This window comes from Notamacropus eugenii, chromosome 1, assembly GCF_028372415.1.
Source record: "Notamacropus eugenii isolate mMacEug1 chromosome 1, mMacEug1.pri_v2, whole genome shotgun sequence".
NCBI classification, from domain to species: Eukaryota; Metazoa; Chordata; class Mammalia; order Diprotodontia; family Macropodidae; genus Notamacropus; species Notamacropus eugenii.
Window position 1 is genome coordinate 36578648 of NC_092872.1, and position 14912 is coordinate 36593559.

General features: G+C 39.0%; 1 long non-coding RNA gene across 2 annotated transcripts in view; it reads right to left on the reverse strand.

Annotated features, from left to right (window-relative positions):
- Nucleotides 1-1494: 1494 nt before the first annotated feature.
- LOC140496647 (uncharacterized) overlaps nt 1495-14912 on the reverse strand; it is a 67308-nt gene continuing 53890 nt past the window's right edge. For both annotated transcript variants that reach the window (XR_011964359.1, XR_011964357.1), the window contains 2 exons: nt 10207-10340; nt 1495-1698 (listed from right to left, as the gene is read on the reverse strand). This is a non-coding gene — a long non-coding RNA (uncharacterized lncRNA). The remainder of the gene's footprint in view (nt 1699-10206; nt 10341-14912) is intronic.

A 14912-nucleotide genomic window follows, 5' to 3' on the forward strand; every position in this document is an offset into this window, starting at 1 on the left:
AGTTGCTAATCTACATTAATAAAAGGACTTTTTTCAGCACCAGAGTTTCTTATACAAATAAAACCACAGAACTCTAGATTCCATATATTTGCACTTGCATGACTTACATATGTACACAAACACATACCTGTATAAATATGAATATATTTTAGACCAATGGTTTCAATGGGATAAGGAACTCCCAGGTTAGTGAACTCTCTATTGATACAAATCAGCACTTTCTTTGCAATTCATACTCTTAAGTAGCTACCTAGGATACTGAGAAAATAAGTGAATTCTCTTGGAATACACAGCCATTATTAGAAGTGAAACTGGAATCCAGATCTACTTGGCTTTGAAGTCGGTTTTTTTGTTATATCATACTCTCATTTGTATAAGTGTACAAATATATATAAATATATGTATCTGTCAGATGTAATGGTGCTTTCTATGTGTATATGCACAATGCGTATATGTATATACAAAGTCATTATATAGTTAGATAATATTGAGCTGAACCTAGAGTTGAACAGGAGGAAAAGATTAAGTGGAAATTGCCCTTAGGAAACTGTCCATTGTCTTTAGAGATCCCAAGCTCTTAGGTACAGAACTTCATCTTTTAATGACAACCTTCTTCTACTACTGTATGTCTAAAAATCATGTAATACTATGATCTCAGAAGAATAATAATTACCACTGACCCAAAGGGAAATGGAAAGATGAATGGGAGGTATAAATGGATCATAGCAGTGTCCCATGATGTCTGAGCATGGGCAGGAGTATAAAAGACATCTTCAGGTCTATATCAGACTAGAAAAGAAAAAGTGCACGTCATGTAACAAGAATGGAAACAGCTATGCAGCCTGAGAACTACATAGGTACCCTTGAAATAAATAAATACAGGTACATAAATACATACATATGTACATATATGCGTGCAAATATGTATGCATATGCTGGGTGTCCCAAAAGTCTTAGTGCAGTTGTAAGCTACTAAAGTTTAAAATTGAATACACTTCATATACACACATATATGCATATATATGTGTGCCTGCATATATACAGATACATGCCTATTTAAATGTGTATATTTAAAAGGAGAGGGAGGAAAGGACTTTGGAAGATTTACAGAAAGACACAAACAAGAATTACACAGGATAATAAGGCTTGAATGGTTTGAGATCCTGACTACTGAAGGGAGTTTGTGTGCCAATGAATTTATGAATCCATTCAATTATCAAAGCACCGTTGTGGTCTGAAAGGGTTAAAGCACCTCCCAGAAAAAATCCCTTCTGTTCATTTGGTAACTAGCTATCTGGCCCAATCTATTTCAGAGGTTTGTGTAAAGTAAAAAACCCTAAGTGAAATGCACTATTTCCCAGATTCTATTAAAAATGCTTCCTCTTGACAGAGTCCAAGTTAGAGATAATGTTCCCCAGTAAGAATATGACAAACCTGTTCCACAGAGGATTGATAATGCAAATCTGATCTGAACAGGAATATTACATCACCTCATTACATAGACTGGCTTTATTTATTTAATTACTAATTGAGAAATGTAGCCAAATTTTAATATAAATGACATATCTCTGTCTGCCAGGACACAGGGCTGCAGTTTCCATTTGGTCGTTACTTCCATCGTCTGTGAGCCTTGATGTCCGCTATCTTCCTATTGCAGCAAGTCTCTTATCTGGGATGTGAATTTCAATGGCAAGTTGCCTGTCAATTTCAAAAGGAGACAGAATAGAGGCTGAGAGAGAGCACACAAAGGGCCAGAGAACCAACAGTACTTTTCTCATTTATAGATGGTTCTAATTAACCCCCCAAACAACAGAAACATTTTGGCGCCCTGTTCTATGAGATGTTCTACCCCATCAGGGATGGACTATCACCCAGAGAAAGCTTCTCCTCTGGTTAGACATCCTGCTAGGAATCTAGAAGTATGTAGGTAAAGGTGTGGAACAACTAGAAATTGGTAAAGAGACAAATAACAAAGTATTCCCTCTGTTCCCCTGCTCCCACTTTCTTAAGCACAGTGGGATGGCTGTATACACCTAGTGTCCAGGAAAAGTAATCAGATGATCCTATGTGCCTTGCCCTCATTCCTCCTCTTTAACCAGTAGGTCATGACAGGATTTAGGGCTTTTAAGATATGGAGTCAGTTTAGAAATCTTTAGTGATTTCCAGTCATATTTGAGTGTTAAGTATTTTTTGTGTGAGATTAATTAGCTGCTCAGTAGCCATCACTCTAAACTTGAATTTGACTTCAATCCCCATACCAAAAAATACAAGGCAAGTAATCTGAAGGTCAGGTTCATTCACTCTCTTTGATATTCACCAAATCCTACCACTCTGTAACATGGGCTGACATGACAGCTTTCTTTGATTCATTTAGTTCTCTCAAAGATTCTCAGTTCTCTCTTGCCACCCTAATCCTTCCTAGGATTATCAAGGAAGCAAAATGTATAACATCGCCATGATCCTATCTTGGCTGCCTAAACTGTTCCTTAAAACAAAGCACATTTATCTCTTTCAGGATAGCTTGCTTCCTAAGGTAGTCTCATGTGTCTATGAAATGTGGCCACGTGCCCAGTCAGGCACACCCCAGAAAGAGGCCATCCTCTCTCTCTTTCTTTAGTCAATTCCTTGGCTTGCTGTGAACTTATCTGAGTATTATATCCTTGTTGCCCTACTGATATACGGTGGGATTTAAAGTCTTAAAAATGCTTTACATGTGCTATCTGATTTGATCCCCAAATAACAACCCTGTAAGGTAGGTGTCATTATTATGTTTATTATGGCAGATGAGGAAACTGAGGCTGTGAGAGTTTAAATGACTTTCCTGGTGTTCAGGTAGCTTAGAAAATGTATTCCAACTCCAGTATTACCCAGATGGCTCCCAGGAGAAAGTGAGGCTGGTGGCTTTGCATAGCCCTGCCTCACTTAAATCCAATTCACTTGCTAGTCATAGCATCACTTTCCTGATGTCATGGTCCTCTTCCAGAATGAAGAACAAACAGCAATGATCCAGTGTGCTATGTACCTGCCTTATGGATATGTCCCTTGAATCTGACATTGACACAAATTCCTTGACGTAGGTAACATAGAAAATGGGCTGGATGTGTTGGCACTCCTGGGCAGCTCATTCTCTCTACTTTTGGAATGGAAAGAGTTCTGGCTGTAGAATCAAATGGGTCTTGAATGCTGATTTTGAACCAGGACAAATCACTTAACATACGTGTGTCTTGGGGTTTTGTCCTGGTTTTTTTTTGGTTCTTCTCATATATCTGACCACTTCTTCACAGTCTCCTCTGCTGGAGCTTCATCTGTATTGCACCCCCTAAATGTGGAGGTACAAAGGCCCCCTTCTTTCCTGTTTCTGCATTCTCTCTTGGTGGTCTCATCAGCTGCCATGTGTTGGTTTATCATCCCTACATAGATGTCTCCCAAATAGGTATATCCTGTCCTGGCCTCTCTTCTGAACTCCACTTCCCCATCACCAACTGCCTATTTGACATTTCTAGGTTGGTATCCCATGGGTATCTTAAATTCAATATGTCTAAAACAGAACTCATTATCTGTACTACTAACTACTCTTCCCAGCTTCCCTTTTTCTGTCAGTTTCACCATCATTTTTCCGCTTCTACACATATAAAACCTGAGTTATACTTTATTCTCACTCTACCCCATAATACCCAGTCAGTTGTCGTCTTGTCAGCTCTATGTCATCTCTCTCACATCCTTCCACTTCTCTCCATGTACACAGCTACCACCTTCATTAAGGCCCTCATCCCATGGTCCATTGCAATGGTATCTTATTTGACCCCTTTGCTTTATCTTTCTACTTTCAGGCCATCTTATGCATAGCTGCTGAATTAATATTCCTGTAGTATGTTACTCCCTTGTTCATCAAACTCTCTTGTTGTTTAGTCATTCAGTCATGTCTGATTCTTCATGACCCCATGGACCATATCATCCATTGGGTTTTCTTGGCAAAGTACTAGAATGGTTTGTTATTTTTTCTCAAGTGGATTAAGTGACTTGCCCAGGGCCACTTGCCCAGTAAGCCCAGTAAGTCTGAGGCCAGCTCTGAACTCATATCTTCTTGACTACAGGTCCAGCATTCTATCCATTGAGCCATATATTTGCCTCCCCATTAAACTCTAGGGCTTCTTATTACCTCTAGGATCAAATACAAACAGAGCAGCTAGGTGGGCATAGTGGGTAGGACACTGGGTTTAGAATCAGGAAGACTTATCTTTCAGAGTTTAAATCCAGCTATGTGACCCTGGGTGAATCACTGAACCTTATCTGCCTCAGCTTCTTCCTCTATAAAAGTAATCTGGAGAAGAAAATGGCAAACTACTCTGGCATCTTTGTCAAGAAAACCCCAAGTGGAGTGACAGAGTAGGATGTGACTGAAGCAGCCAAACAATTAATAGAAATGTTTGTTTCCCATTGAAATATTTATACAACCTGGCTTTCCAACACAGATTAGTCCTCTTTGTACTCCATCCAAACTGGACTTCTTACTGTCCCTCTCATAGGACGCTCCGTCTTCCATGTCTATGTCCTTGCTGTCCCCTGTAGCTAGAATGTCTTCCCTCCTTACCTCTGATTCTCAGAAAGCCAGTTTCCTTTGAAGACCATCTCCTACATGAGGGCTTTCCTGTTCCTTCAAGTGCTATTGCCTCTACCTCATCTGTATATTTTGCACATACTTACAGGTAAACTTGTTTTCTTCCCTTAAAGAATGTAAACTCTTACTAGACAGTAAGTAGTTGGTCATTTGACCTGTAAAATGATGCAGCCAAACTAGAAAACCTCCAAGGTCTAAATCTATTATCCTGTGATTCCCCAGTTTGAAAAATTGTATCAACGATGATCAAAGACCCAAGAGCTGATACCTCACTGCTGATGTTTTATATGTCTGAGTTAGCCCTTGGTTTTTGCCTTTAAAGGGGAAAATTGGAATGACGGCTGGAATAGAGATGAGAGAGAGTATATACATTCATGGAATCTACACATCCCAATCATGTGTATTAAACAACTGGCAATAACTAGAGACACAAGTGAACAGGGGATCAGATATCAACATACTCAGGAAGGAGGCATGAAACACGTACTGGGGCCCCAGAAACAGATTCTTCCAAGGACTGGAAGAAGTAGCACAAGATAGAGAAACAGACTGGTAGGGAGTTGGGTGCTCAGGTGGAGAATGATCAGTACTTTGGGGAGCCATAAAGGGAGGAGCAATATGGATCTATCCCTTTTCTGGTGCTCTTTGTCAGATGGCCTGTGTTCATTCTCAGGGAAGGTGGGATCTACCAGAAAGGAAGGCTATGTCACCTCAAATTCTCTCTTTTTCAGAGAGTCGTATTATACTAGTATACTACCTAGACAGGGTAGTACTGTAATTTGCAAGGACTTCATGACTAGAAAAGGTAAGGTTTGCTTGATTGTTTAGCAAATCTGTTTTTTTCCCTTATAAGGAGTGCCTACACAGGGAAACAACTTGAGGGAAATTTTTTCTTATATATGAGTTTGGATATGAGTTGTTTCTGTGTTATTTTCTGGAGTTAAATACAGTCTGTCCTATACGTGAAGTCTTGTATAATTTGGCAGGTAGAAGTGGGATTAGGAGGGAGAGAACGGATGTCTCCCACAAAATCTCTCTATTACCTTCATCCGGGGAAACATCATTATCTAGCTCATTTTACTCACTGCAAATGGCCCCTCCATTCCTTTGAATTCACTTAAATTAATAAGAAATAAAATATAGATGATGCAGTGAATTTAGCATATGGCCTGGAATCAGCAACTCCTGTGTTCAAATCTGAACTCAGACACATAGTAGCTGTGTGACACCAGGCAAGTCATTTAAGCTCTGTTTGCCTCAGTTTCCTCATTTATAAAATGACAGTAATAACAACACCTTTCTCCCAGGGTTGTTGAGAAGACCAAATGAGACGATAATGGTAAAGCACTCAGCACAGTGCCTGGCAATTAGAAGCACTCTATAAATGGTAGTTGTTCTTGTTATATTTAACCAAACAAAGCAGATTCCGTTCAGACCAGCACCACTTGACCATCATGAAAACTCCTCTCTCCTTTCTAAAGTAAATAAAGCAATCCTCTGTTCTGCTGAGTGCCACCTTCCTTCTGGACCTATTCAATCAATATCCCTGATTCACCATGCAGAATGCTCCTCTACAGCATGGCTCTTTTGTTCTTTGGTGCACCTGGCTCCCTGTTCTGTCAGTCCTCAAGTACTAGAATGGGCAAAGTCTGCAGTTTGATTCCTCCCTCATCTCCCCAACCCCCCACCCGAGCAAGGAGTTGTTACTATTTCAGCATCTCCATCTGGCTTTGGTTCCTTTGTGCATATGGTTCCCTGTAGGGGCTACATAGATGTTAGGCCTCTCTCCAAGTCCATATGCATCTTTCTATCTCCATCTCTAACCATGTGGTCTCTCATATCCTGAAGCAGTTCCTTTCTTAAGCCTGCACCTCAGTTCGTCTCTCCTCCCCCCAAATAAGGGGTGAATTGCCTTACCCACATGCCCTTTACACAAAGTTCATTAGTTGCTGGTGAATACCATTCACTTCTAATCCTATTGGCTTTTCAGATGCACCCTCCCTACAGAAAGAACTCAGATAGAACTCCTGGGTGGGAGAAGTGAGGGAGGGAAAGAGGGAAGGAGGGAAAGAGGGAGGAAGGGGAGGACTCTTAGATGAGAAGCCATATGCAAGCTAAGGTTCCATAAGCATCGAACTGAATTCAACAAACATTAATTAAGCATCTACTATATCTAAGATATTTTAACAAGTACTAAGGATACAAAGGAAAAACAATGAAATCGCTTCTGACCTCAAGAAACTTAACATCCTAGTGGGAGGCATGTTTACTTCCATCTATAAGTAAATATAAGGAAATCGAAGAGGAAAAGTGAATTTAACAATTGGGGGGAAGAGGGAATAGGCCAGAAAGGTTTTATGCTGGATCTGCCCTTTATTAGCTAAGACATCAAGGGAAGAGTCTAACAAGCTGCAGTGAGGAGATGGCTCATTCCAGGAATCAGGAACAACCTACGCAAGCCACAAAAACAGGAGAAGGGATATGGAGGTCAAGAGAACATCTAATTAAGCCTGTTCGGTGGGAATGTGGAATTTGCGAGGAGCACAAATGTGAAATAAGTCCGAAAAGGGAGCCAGTTTATAAAGGACTTTAAGTGCCAGGCTGAATTTATATTTTATCAAAGAGGCAACTGGGAGCCAACGAAGCTTCTTGAGCAGTGAAGTGACATGGTCAGACCAGTGTTTTAGGAATTTGGCAGCTGTGTAGAGAATGGATTATACAGTCAAGAGACCAAAAGTAGAGAGACCATTTAAGAGTCTTTTAAAAGTAGTCTAGGTGACAGGAAAAAAAGACACAAACTAAACCAATGGTCATGAGAAAGGAGGGAAGGAGACAAAATGTGACATATGTACTGAGTAGGGAGCATTCATTGACAGGAATTGGCAAGTGATTATTCTGAACCTGAAAAGTTCTACTCCACCTCCTTCCTCTGGGCTTTTTCCTACACAGCAGTGTGTGAGTACTGTAGGATAAGGGGAGACTTTTCAGTTTCCCGCTAAGCTACAAATAGCCTAAGAAAAAAGACCACACATCCCACCAATAGGATGTTCTAATGGGAACATCTATGTTCCCAATTTTATTGTCTCCTTCTGCTACTATGAGTAAACTTTTAATTTCCTGTTGTACTTGGGTCATAGTAATCATCCAACAATTATAACACATTTCTTTATGACTTACAAAGTGAAATTCCAATAAGATTACTGTGCTCATTTCATTGAGGAGGAAACTGAGGTTCTGAGAATCCAGACCTTGACTGTAGCCACTTTCCTTTGCTTTCCTTGGCTTTCTTTAATGCTCCAGCCTCCATATGATCATCATGTGCCATCCCCCTCTGTCCTTTGGATCAGGCCCAAGAACCTTAAGACTCATTACCAGTTTAGGCATACCAGTTACTCGAGGTCCCTGCTTCCCACTATGGCTGCCTTTGGAAGTCAGAATGGATGAGCTATCTAGAAAGAGCCTGGGAGAAGGAATCAGAAGACTGCACTCATTGGCTGTGTGACCTTGGGTCACACTCCCCAAGACACCATGATTCTTTGATAGACCTTCTGAGTCTACGGAAGAAGAGCCAGAGCTATCAGCTGCCATGACATTAGACTTTTGACCTTAGAGGTGTTCAGTCATCTCATTCAGGCTTCTGATTTTAAAAGGAGGAAACTGAGATCCAGAGAAACTGAATAACATTTTGAGGGGACATAAAAGGAGTGCCACAATTTGACCTGAGGCATTGATGCTCAAAGTCAGTAGAAGTCCACAAGCATTTACTAGGCGCCTCCTGTATGCAAGGCACCATGCCCAATTTTCACCTCTCTACTTAGTATTCATATAGTGATTAAAAGCTTGCAAAGCACTTTAGATATGGGATCTTATTTGATTCTCACAACAGCTCTGTAAGATAAGTACTATTACTATTCTCATGTTGCAGACGAGGATGAGAGAAGTTAAATGACTTGCCCAGGGTCACACTGGTAGTAAGTGTCTGAAGCAGGCTTTATCCACTATACCATCTAGCTACCTCTCTCTTCCTTTCCTCTAACTGATCCAGCAATTGCTCCGTTAAAAAAACCCTAGTGACTTCTCATCAAATACCAAAGCGTTAATATAAACTGAATACATGACTTAAAGTTCCTAGATCTTTTTCAGACTTAAAACTATGTAGTTATGCCTTTTGTACCTTGAGTTTGTGAAAGTGATTTTTTGAACTCAGGTGTAAGATGACCTTTATTCTTACTATTAGGCTAAATCTTAAATGTGTTTTTTGACTCACTGATTTAGTAAGCATTTATTACTCATCTACTCTATGCCAGGTCCCATTCTATGTTTCAGTTCTAGCAACAAAGACAAAAATGAACATTTTCCATCTGCAAAAAGCAGATATTTTTGTGTGTGTAGACATACATATATGTGCATATATATAATACATATATATATACACACACTATATGATTATATGAATATAAAATGACATTTGAAAGAAGAGCACTAGAAACTAGGGGGATTCAAAGAGGCCTTATGTTGAAGGTGAGACTTGATGAGGTTCCAGACATATGAGACAGTGTGTGCAATGCCCAGAGGTTAAAGACGAAATGTTTTAAGTTGACCAGTTTGCCTGGGACGTAATGTGCATGAAGGAGAGGAATGTGTAATGAATCTGGCAATGGAGGCTGTGCCTTCTTCCTTTGTCCTAAACTGAATTGCATCCTCATTTGTTAATATTTAACCTGGGATGCACATGGGAATTCCTGTTTCATGTAACATGGCAGTAATTGAAAATAGTCAATGTAACTGAAAGAAGTTTAGTTTTAGAAGTTATTTTAATAAATGCTTCCTATTTCTATTATGTTTCAGAGTTAGCAAAACTTTCCCCCAACAACCTTGTGTGGTAGCTATTAAAAGATTTTCTTCAGTCTTGCAGTCAAGAAAAACTGAGGCCCAGGGTAGAAAAATGAATGACCCAAGGTCACATAGCTAATAAGTAGACAAATAAGGTTTTTAACTCAGATTTTCTGGCTCTAAGTCAAATGTTCCTTCTACTACTACCTCATGTACACCTTGGAAAGTAGATGGGTTAACTTAAGTCAAATGGATTCAATTCTAAAACATTGATTAAGAACCTGCTAGGTTGAAAAAGTTGGTGGTAGAGTGGATAGAGGGCAAGTCCTAGAATCAGGAATCAAATCCAGCCTCAGATTCTTATAAGCCAAGGGACCCTGGGTAAGTCACTTAACTTCCATCTGCCTCAGTTTTCTCAGCTGTAAAATGGGGGAAACCATAGCACTTGCCATGCAGGGCTGCTGTGAAGAGTGAGTGAGATATTTGTAAAAATTAAAATAAAAGTGTTTAGCATAGTGATTGGCACATAGTAGGTGTCATAAAAATACTTATTCTGTTCTCTCCTTTCCCTCCTTTCCCTTGCCTTCTTTCAAGGTTCCCCTACGTATTAAGGATAGAAAAAACATTAATTAAATAAACTTTTCCCTCAAGGAGTTAGTTTCCTACTTGGGGGTAGGAGGTGAAGATACAACATGAATATAGACATATAAATATAAACTAACAAAGTAATGTAAAATGATGGAAAACACTAATACCTGGTGGGTATCAGGAAAGGCTCTGAAGGAAAATCGGGATTACTAGTAATCGGAGATAAGGTTTATACCGAAGAAACTGACTCCTAGTTTATTTTCCATAGGCTTTTTTGTTGTTTGGTTGGTCGGTTTTTGTCCTGCAGAGAAAGTTTCAGGGCATTCATTAAATCAGAGAAAGTAATTAAGTTTGGAAAGATATATTTCATTTTCTGAAATTAAACTTATTCTGCAGAAAATATTTATTTAAAGTACAGGTATTTCTCCAGGCCAACCAGGAAGAAAGTGAAAGCATCTCACCTTGAAGTCAATGAAGTTATTGGGGGGTAGGGGGGCGGGGCAGGGATGATGGTACTGCAAGAATCCTGAATTTCCTAGGACAATCCTGACTGCTTTCAAAAAAAAAAAGAAAAATGTTTTTTAATGGACTTTTAATGCATACATATATATGTATATATATATATATATATATATATATATATATATATATATATAGTCAAACTATCTGTCCTAATTTTCATTTCTTAAAATAAGATCACTGTAGAATGTGTCTAGTAAACTGTCCTCCTATCTGGACACTAACAAGAGGGTCAGGGTACAGGCAAATAGAAAGTTAGCATTGTCCCCACTGTTCAAGACTTAGATTTAATGATACCTCTTCCACAGAAATGTCCCTGGACCCCGTAACATGTTATAATTCTATGCATATATCATATCCTAATTTGTGTTATCATTGTGAACTTCTTCTATTCCTCCCCCACCCCCACCACTGGAAAGAGAAAGAGGGAGGGAAGGGGAGAGGGGGGTAGAGAAGGGAAGAGAGAGGAGAGGGAAAGATAGCGACATAGAGAGAGAAAGAGAGGAGGGGGGAGAGGGAGGGAGGGAGGGGCACATAAACAGATTGCAGGCATTTATTAAGCACCTAATATAGGCCAAGCCATGTGCTGCTAAATGCTAGGGATACAAATACAAAAGCAAGGCACTCTGTCTTCCAAAAGCATGCAAGCTAATGGGGGAGATAATGCTTTTGTGGGCATGTAATTCCAGGCTTAATGGTAAAGCTCAGAGGGCATTAAGGTACATGGCTAGTGTTGATGGCAAGGCCTGGGGTTCTGGATAAATAATTTCTCTCCAACCTTTTCTACAAAGGGTATACTACATTCTCCCAAGGTTTGAGGAGAGCAGAAAGATCTTTCTTCTTTGATTTCCTTTTGCCTAGGATTGCTGTTTTTCCCAGCCTGCTGCTTCATATTTCTGCCTGACTCGAAAAGGAAAGAGCCTAGGTTCTATTTTGTGAAGTCAGAAATCTTCTTTAGGTACTCGTATTGAATCCTGGCAAGGTGGGAGGGAAGGAGGAGAGAGTAACCTGCTTCTTCTATCCTCCTTCACTAGATCATGAACACTCTGTGTTGGGGAGGGCAAGGAATTTTCCAGATGAGTTTTCCTTCCAGGATGATGATGAATGGTTAGGATATCCAAAAGTAGAGGAGGAGGCAGTAATGTAAAACAGAAAAAGAAAGAGAATCTGGAACCTGAAGCTTAGAAATATCAGTTGGGGGTGAGGGAAGGGACAGTTGAGGATAATTAAATTTCTAGGAGTGGAGAAAGAAAAATAATCAGTCCCCTGGTGGCCATTAGAGTGATCCTAAATGAGAAAGAAGAGGCAGATAGGTAGCTTAGTGGATGGATAGAGTGCGAGGTCAGGAAAACCTGAGTTTCAAATCCAGCCTTAGACATTTATTATCTGTGTGACCTTGGGCAAGTCACTTAACTTCTGTTTGCCTTAATAAACTGGAAGAAGAAATGCAAATCTCTCTTGTATCTTTGCCAAGAAACATTCACAGACACTATGGTCCATGGGATCACATGACTAAACAACAACAAATGAGATATTTTTGTGATTCTTGAGCTGGACTTCTCTAGATGGTGTGGGAAAAGAATGGCCACAGTATCTTCCCAAGCATCTAGCACAAAGCATTATGCACAGTAAACACAATAGTTCTTTAATGAAACAATGAGTCATTTTTCAAAACAATAAAACTATGAACTTTGTTTAATTAGCAAACAACGTAGAATAGGTTGGAACTTGTTCTTAGAACAAATTTGTGTATGACTTCCAAACAAGAGGGCGGTCTGAAAAGAGGCAGACAGCCTAGCTCCCACATTCCTACTCCAATAAATACCTCAAAAGTCACACCAGACCAAATAATGATCATTAAATCCAATGAGAAACCACAATAAGTGACTCCTCCTAATCCATTACTACACAAAATGTCACAGAAGCCAGATGACAAAGTCAATGCCAGCAGAGGCAAATAAACTACACAGGTTTAAAAATAAAATAAGAAGCAGAAAGTGAAAGAAGAACAAATAACTTAGAAAAGCAAATGGTAAACTTTATCCAAGGAACAATTCCCTGAAAATTAGAAAATATCAAACAGAAAATAGTAACTCTGAGACAGCAAGAAATATTAGAACAAAATTAAAAAATTGAAAAAATAGAACATTTAGGAAGCTTGATAATATAGACAACTGGATCTAGAAAATAGGTTAAGAAGAGATAATTTAAGAAACATTGTATATTCTGAAAACTATGATTTTTTAAAAGGCTGGACAACACATTTGAAGAAACCATAAATGAAAACTGTTCAATGAAAACTGCTACATTTATTAGAACCAGAGGGCAAATTGAAGACAGAAAGAATCCATTGATCATTTCTTGAAAAGAACCCTAAAAAGAAAGTCCCAGAAATGCAGCAGCAAAAATTAAGAGCTTCCACATCAAAGAAAAAAATACTGTAAGAATACAGAAAGAGGCAGTTCAAGAACCAAGTATACACAATCAGGTTAGCAGATTCTATGAAAAGCCAGAAAGAAATATACCAAAAGGTAAAAGAAATAAGCTTACAACCAAGAATAATTTACCCTGAAAAGCTGAGTGTGGTCCTAGAGAAAAAAATGAAACTTTAAGGAATTTTTAAAAATTAAAAGATCAGAACGGAGTAGAAACTTTGAGACACAAACACAAGAGTCAAACTTAGAAAGATAAGTGTATTTGAACAATTGGAAGGGGTGTACAATGAGATTGTGCTAGCATTCTATTGGGATAGGAGAAACTTGTCCTGTCAGAGCCTTAATGTCCTTAAAGAATACTAAGGTAGCTAAATAAAAGAGGCCCTGGAGGTAGACTGAATCTATTCTGAGGGGCAAAAAAGAGAAGAAAAGGTAAAAGGAGGAAGATCCCAGTGATGGAAAGGTGAGAGAAAGAGGAGAGTGTGAGAAGAATATATAAATAAAAAGGAAAGGAATCAGGGTGAAGGTGGAAATCACATGAACCTCATTCTTTTCTGAAATCGATAAAAACAGTGTCAAACACACAATGTTTGCCTTAGATATATACTAAACCCAATAGAGAAACTAGCAGGGATGGGGAAGGGGTAAAGAACCAGGATGGAAAGTTCCTGATTCTGAAAAAGGGAAAAGCAAAGATCGAGATTATAAGAGGATGCCCGTCAACAGGAAAATGATGAAATAAATTATAGTATATGAATGTAATGGACTATTATTATGCCTGAAGAAAGGATGAAAGGTGATTCCAGAAAATCCTGGATACTGTCATGCAGTAGTAGAGCAGAACCAGGAGAACGATTTGTACACTGTAGAGCAAAACAACTCTAAGTAAGACTTAAGAATTCTGATCAGTTCAATGATCAGATCAATTCAATGTCTCCAAAGGACCTTATGTTACCCATTTCCTCAGAAAGGTAATGGACCCAAGGCATAGAAGGAGACATACATTTTTGGACATGACTACTGTTTGGATTGATTTTGCTTGACTGTGCTTATGTTTTACAAGTTTTCTTTCACTTTTTCATTGGGTGAGACTGGAGAGAAAGGAAGGAAGGAAGGAAGGAAGGAAGGAAGGAAGGAAGGAAGGAAGGAAGGAAGGAAGGAAGGAAGGAAGGAAGGAAGGAAGGAAGGAAGGAAGGAAGGAAGGAAGGAAGGAAGGAAGGAAGGAAGGAGGGAGGGAAGGAAGGAAGGAAGGAAGGAAGGAAGGAAGGAAGGAAGGAAGGAAGGAAGGAAGGAAGGAAGGAAAGAAGGAAGGGAAAGAAATCAATCCATTGTAATATTCTAAAGATACACACAATAGAAGGAATTTCAAAAGAAAGCATAGATAAGCAGGAAAGTTTTGAAAGAAACATTTGAAGTTACACACTTTTTTTTTTTTTTTACAAAAGCAAGCTATATGAAATGGACATTCACAATTTTATATGGAATGCATTTTGTGTTCTGCTGCAAATATAGAAGTGCTCTTGGGGGTGTTTAAATTCAGGAGAAAAAAGCAAAATTTAAAAAGAAAAAAGGAATAGAATATTGAGGAATTACAGTTTAATTTCTATCTCTGAGATTGGCAGTTTAACTAGCATTCTGGATTCTGTTTAACTGTAATAGTTGATCAGAGACTGTGGAGACAGACAGAAGAGAATAAAGGAGCTTGACTGAGTGTTAAGGAGAAAGAGTCTGAGGAAACACTTCCCAAAGGAATTAAGTTTAACTCCTATTTTGTAAAGAAACATTATAAAGAAAAATGTTGAGAAGAGATTTTAAGTGAAAGCCTGAGAGATCTGAATGGTGGGTCTGTGCTTCCAGAGGTGATGATTAGAAGTTCTCTTTATCTTAGAGGATAAATCATAAATAATTATTTACATCTT